A 6628-nucleotide genomic window follows, 5' to 3' on the forward strand; every position below is an offset into this window, starting at 1 on the left:
TAGCTGGGAATGGTGGCCTATAGTACCAGCTACCCAAAAGGCTGAGGTGGGAGGATGCATGAGCCCTGGAGGTCGTGGCTACAGTGGGCCATGATTGTGCTACTGTACTTCAGCCTGGGCAACAGAGTGAGACTGTGTTTCTTGAAAAAAAAAAAAAAAAAAAGCCAGGCACAGTGGCTCATATCTGTAATCCTAGCTCTTTGGGAGTCTGAGGCTAGAGAATCACTCTTTTTTTTAATTAGCTGGGTGTGGTGGCACATGCCTGTGGTCCCAGCTACTCAGGAGGCTGAGGTGAGAGGATCTCATGAGCCCAGGAGGTTGAGACAGCAGACAGCCATGATCATGGCACTGCACTCCAGCCTAGGTTTCAAAGTGAGATCCTTTCTCAAAAATAAAATAAATAAAATAAAATAAAATACATTTGGAGAACTTACACTACCTGATTTCACAACTTTAAAGTTACGATAATCAAGACAATGTGGCATTGACATAGGGTGGCCATGAAGATTAAGGAAACAGAACAATTTATAAATAAACTCACACATAGAGTCAACTGATTTTTAAGATTCTCGCTCTGTTGCCCATGCTGGAGTGCAGTGGCACAATCTCAGCTCACTGCAACCTCCGCCTCCTGGGTTCAAGCAATTCTTCTGCCTCAGCCTTCCAAGTAGCTGGGATTACAGGCATGTGCCAGCACGCCCAGCCAATTTTTTATATTTTTGGTAGAGACAGGGTTTCGGCATGTTGGCCAGGCTCTTCTTGAACTCCTGACCTCAAGTGATCCACCTGCCTCAGCCTCCCAAAGTGCTAGAAATACAGGTGTGAGCCACCACGCCCAGCCAAAAATTCCAATATTTCAGTGGAAGAAAGGATAATGTTTTCAACAAATGGTGGAACAACTGGATATCCAAATAGAAAAAGTGAACCTTCACCCTTTACCCCATGCACAAAAATTTACTCAAAATGGATCATATCCAAATTTAACTGTTAAAATATAAAACTTCTAGAAAAAAATAAAGATTTATTTAAAAGAACACAAAAAGCATGACCCATAAAAATTGAGTATTCCACCTAAACAGGAGAGTAAACTAGGAAAAGGGAAGACATGGTATCTAGGAAACAGTAGAAAAACTAAGGAAATTCACAGAAGTGAAGGTAAGTCTTAGGACAGCAGCTGTACGGTAGGCTAGAAGGCACCCAGCCCATATTGCAACAGATTGAATTGTGGTAAGTAAATAGAAAACTAAGAAATTAGGCAATTTTTAACTCTAGGGAAAAGAAGAAGCAATCCTAGTGTACTATGTAGTTTAGCTGTGAAGAATACTTAATTGAGCTTAATAATACAGTCACTGAAACTTGGCCAGATGCGGTGGCTCACATCTGTGATCCCAGCACTTTGGGAGGCCAAGGCAGGAGGATTGATTGAGCTCATGAGTTCAAGACCAGCCTGGGAAAGATGGTGAGACTCTATCTCTACAAAAAATACAGAAACATTAGACAGGCATGATGGCACATGCCTGCGTCCCAGCTATTCGGGAGGCTTCGGTGGAAGGATCGCTTGAGCCTGGGAGGTCAAAGCTGCAGTGAGCCATGATCATACTACTGCACTCCAGCCTGGGTGACAGAGTGAGACTCTGTCTCAAATAATAATAATAATAATAATACACTCAGTGAAAATTAATTAACAATGTTAGTATAACTCTACTGACATAGTGGGAGAAGGGAAGTGTAGTAGGGGTTGGAGGTAGTACTTATGAGAATTAAATCATTATCTTTCATAGTAGAAATTTAGTAGATAAATATCTAAGATTTAAAAATCAAAAATAGCCATTGTTATTTAGAAATGTGGACATAAATGTGTGTAGAAATAGCTGAAGAAGTTTAAAGTGGTTTTGTTATAAGCCCTGACATACTCTTCAAGTTTTGTTATAAACCCTATGATCTTATTTGATATTTTAACTGTGTTGATTATCTCACTTTAATTTTTTAACATAATTTAAATAGAGAATGGTTGGTGAGGAAACTTGATTAATATAAACTTGTTATTGTGTATCACCATATCCCTCATTAGACTGAGTAGCTTTGAATGCAAGGAATTTTGATTTATTTACTTCAGGGTTACCCAGAGCCCAGCCCAGTGCTTGGCACATAGCAGGCACCTACTATATGTTTATAGAACGAATGAAGAAGGGCACAAAAAAATATTCTGGAGAAGGAATGCAAACCATTCACTGAGTTCCAGCTGTTGGTATATACCAAAAGTTGCTTTTCCTCCCATAGAGTGAAGATATCCAAGGAGTAAGAATAAAATCTTAAGTTCTTTTACTTCCACCATGAAGACACAAACAATTAAAAATGCCTGGACACAGCTTCTTGGCATTCTGAATATAGACATTGCCCAGGATATGTCTGAAATGTGCTTTTTGTAGTTCATTTTAAATAATCTTCTCAAGGCTTAGTCAAAGGACATGTTGAAGCCTAGCATCAGAATATTAACTCGTTTTTCTGTTATGTATTCCTGGGGTCAGCATCTCTATATTTGGCTTTAATTTTTTCCTTCTTTTTGTTCACTGACGTTGTCCAAAAGCTACTGACATCAAACCCTGTGCTATAGGCGAAAAATCTCTCATGCCATATATAAGGTCACTGACATCCATCCTGGATCATCAGCAACAGACAGCTTTGTGCCATGGGGAAAAAGAAGTGGACATCATTAGAGAATCCTAACAAAACCACTGTAATTACCCAAGGTTTTCAGCACTTAGAGCAGCTGCTTTTATATGGACATAAGTTCCTTAAGTGTACCTACAGAAAATACAGGAAATAACTAGTGTAGTTCTTACACAGGAAATTATCATTTTAAAGTTATTACTTTTGCTGATAATTTACCATTATCTCTAAAAGTAAAAATTCAAAATTTAAAATTAATATTCAAATGTGTTTTTAAAAGGAACCTTAGTCACACTCATTGTATTATTATAAATATTGTAATAGATTACTCCGTACTATGAAAGTCCTGTTAATCAATATTGCAGATAGATTTTTGTGAAGTATTTTAAACTAAAACGTGTTAGTAATTTGTGTGTATTTACAAATTGTCTTCTTGTAGTCCTGTTCCATCAACTGAATTTATATATCTTTTGGCATAGAAGACACATTTTGTAAGTGACTGCTTTAAGAAAATATGAAAAAATAATGATCCCTTAGGATGGTTAAACAACTTTGAATCTTTCAACCAAGATTCTTGTTTGAGCAGTGAGAAAGGAAGATATTTAAAGGAACACATGTAGCAAGGAAAAGTGCTACCAAGGGACTGAAATTCTTGAGCTCTGTGGAAAGAAAAGAGAGAACTGGGTTTCTGGGAAATATAGGCATTCTGAAACAATGCCATGCCCTAGCTTACTGAGGGTCCTAGAGCCACAAGGGAGTGGCTGCATTAGAGGCTGAGGCACAGGATATAGACCTGTAAGAAGCTAGGTAGCCAAGCAACTTTTGGCCCTCCTGCTGCTTGAGATTTCATTCCCTCTCCTCTCCTCACATCTTTAGACCCACAACTGCCAAGGACTCCTTACCACCAAGATCCTCTAACTCTGCCTTCATCTCTGCTATTCCTTAATCCAAAACTGGTCTAGAGCAGGGATTTCTAGACAGGAGGATATATAAATGGAAAGAAGGGACAGAGGAGGAAATAGAAGAAAAGAGAAGATAGTCTTTCTTTTCTCTCTCTTTCCATGTCTGCAGCACCTCTAATTAGCAACTTCTTCAAAAATGGTTCCATCTTATTTCTCCCTGTAATTCCTGTCCTGCTTCTAGCCTTAGGTCACCTGCCTCTCTCTTGTTAATTAATTAATTCATTCATTTATTCATTCATCTCTTATACATTCATTGAAAACACCTACTATGTGGCAGTACTTGCTAGACAATGGGGGACACAAGAGTGAGCAGAAAACAGACATGATCCCTGGCCTTGAGGAATTCTCAACATTCAGGGGAAGAGAAACGTTAAGCACATAATCATCCCAAAACAAATATAAAATTGCACAAGTACCACAAAAATGAAGTTATATGGCTCTGCGAGCCTATTATAAGAGAGGGATCTGTCCTAGTTAGAGAGGTCACTAAAGGCTTCTCTAAGGAAGGAATAGCTGAGCTCTGAGAGAAAAGAAACACTTATCAGGCAAATAAAACAGCATGTGCCAAAGTCCTGGGGCAGGTTGGAGCATGGCAAATATGAGGGATAAGAAGCTGAGATAGTGAAGGTGGAACATAGTGCAGAGGCCAGTGGGTAGATGGGCCACATAGGTCATGAAAGAGAGTTTTGTCTTTATCCTAAGAACAATGAGGAGCCAATGGAGGTGTTTAAGCCAGGAGTGAAGTAACTGAAGATTAGTGGTTTGAAAAGATCTGCATGGCTACAGTGTGAAGAACAGACTGGAAGAGGCCAGGCTAGTTACAAAGTGAGAGATGATGGAAACTTTAATAAGGTAGGGATGGAAATTGAGTGGACAGATTGGAGAGCTGTTTAGGAAGTAAAGTGGGTAAGACTTGGTTGTGAGTTGGATATAGGGAGCATGGGAGAAGGAGAGGTCAAGAGTGATTCCTGGGTTCTTCCCTTGCACAATGAGAAATAAAGAAGTCAAGAGTCAAGTTTGAGAGATCACGAGTTTTGGTAATGTAGGGTTTGAAGTGCCTTTGAAATGTTCCCGAGAAAATGTCAAGTACCTAATTGGACATATGAGGCCAGAGCTCAGAAGATAAATAAATGTGAATCTTCAGTGTATTAAGTGGTCACTGAAACTACCATCATCGACAAGATTGCCTATAGTCAGGAGGGGAGAGAGTACAAAGAAATGCTCAGCTTGGCCTCCCACATAATTTGGTTCTTCCTCTTGTGAATAGATGACCTCTCTTTCTTTAGGGTAACAGAAGTTTGACTATTATAATAAATGTGGCCATTCTTTTTCTATAAAGGGTTTAAGTATAAATAGAGAAGGCAATGGGATACAGGAGGCAAACTTTTTTCTAGCTGTGATTTTACATTCTGCTGTGGTCCAGGGAAGGGAAACAAACACTGTTTGAAAGGAATAAACACAGATTATAGAAAAGGAATCAAGTGAATTGGTCCCCAAGGTTCTCCCATCAGGCACATATGCTCCTGCTCCCCAGTGAGAGCTCTCGCTCTCTGGAAACGTGCTGATGCATTATGGGGAAGACTGTCACTGCATAGATGTTCTTATAGCATTGCTTTTATTAGTTAGATGTTCTATTAGTTAGATGTTTTATTAGTAGTTGCTTCTATTAGTTAGGTGTTTTATTAGTTAGATGTTCAGTTCTCAGCATGTGGCTGAGATTAGCGGTTTGAAAAGATCCACATGGCTACAATATGGAGAACAGACTGGAAGAGGCCAGGTTAGTTAGGAAGTGAGAGATGGTGGAAACTTTAATAGAGCTTTCCCCAATGTATGAAACAGCCTTTTCATACATTGGGGATTTCTGTAGTCAGAGGTTTGTTACTTGTGGGGTCAGAGATTCATGAAGGATCCATGCAAGAACATAGAATCACAAAGCCATGAAGGGAGTGGTGACCAGGGTACGATATTCCAAAGAACTGAGACTGGGAAAGTATGTGATTGGCAATGTGTGGATCAGTGATAAGGTTAGGAGTGCCCAGTGGTTGAAGAAGCAACCAGCTGTTCTCCACACTATAGCCATGCAGTAGACTAGGCCAACACCAAGTGGGGACCTAGACCAGCAGCAGCAGCAGAAATGCAGAATCTCAGCTTCTGTCTCAGACCTAACAAATCAGAACCTGCATTTAAATAAGATCACTCAGGATTCTTAAGCACATGAAAGTTTGAAAAGCATTAGTCTGGATCAGTCTTCAAGAAGTTTGGCAATGGTAGGTAAGAGACAAAATAAAATCCAGATAAGAGGGAGATACTGGAAATGGAAATGGAAGAGAGAGAAGATCCCAGGAAGAAAATGCTGGGATCAAAAGAACTACTTAACCTGGGGAAAGAGGTGTGACTCTTCCTTTGTTGAGAAAAATGGAAAAGAAGAATGGAAAAGGAAGTGTGAAATCAAAGGCAGATAACTGAGAAACCTTGCTGGATGAATGACCCACTTCTCCCCAGTAAAATTGGTGGCAAGGTCAACCACTGAAGAGAAGGCGAAAGAGAGGTTTTAGGCCAAACAATACTCCATAGTTTAGAAACTCCTTTAACTTACAGGGCTCTAGTTTAAATGACATTTACTTTTGGTTAACATGTCTTTGCATGTTTTTCCTGTACCTCCTTTAAACAGATGTTCATCAATGTATAAAAATTATTAGATACTTTAACAACAATTTACAATAAAACTTTTGCATTTTTACAAGTAGCCCGATGAGGCTAAGTTGAGCCATGAACTTCACTAGGGCCAGCATTATATAGCTTGCTGACACTATTAAGTCAAATAAATATCATGGCTCCAAAAATGTATAAAACTTGAAGAACAAAAAAAAGTTTAATCTTTACCTACGGTTTTTAAGTCTGTAAAGTTTACTAAGTCAATACAATGATCTGAAAAGTTCATCTCAAAGTCAGATATATTAGTGATTTACTTCATTGGTCTTCTGATGACCATTTAT

General features: G+C 39.1%; 1 protein-coding gene across 2 annotated transcripts in view; it reads left to right on the plus strand.

Annotated features, from left to right (window-relative positions):
- PPP1R42 (protein phosphatase 1 regulatory subunit 42) overlaps nt 1-6628 on the plus strand; it is a 53011-nt gene that overhangs the window by 19893 nt on the left and 26490 nt on the right. The gene's annotated exons all lie outside the window — the stretch shown is intronic.

The sequence above is a fragment of the Symphalangus syndactylus genome, chromosome 7 (assembly GCF_028878055.3).
Source record: "Symphalangus syndactylus isolate Jambi chromosome 7, NHGRI_mSymSyn1-v2.1_pri, whole genome shotgun sequence".
NCBI lineage: Eukaryota > Metazoa > Chordata > Mammalia > Primates > Hylobatidae > Symphalangus > Symphalangus syndactylus.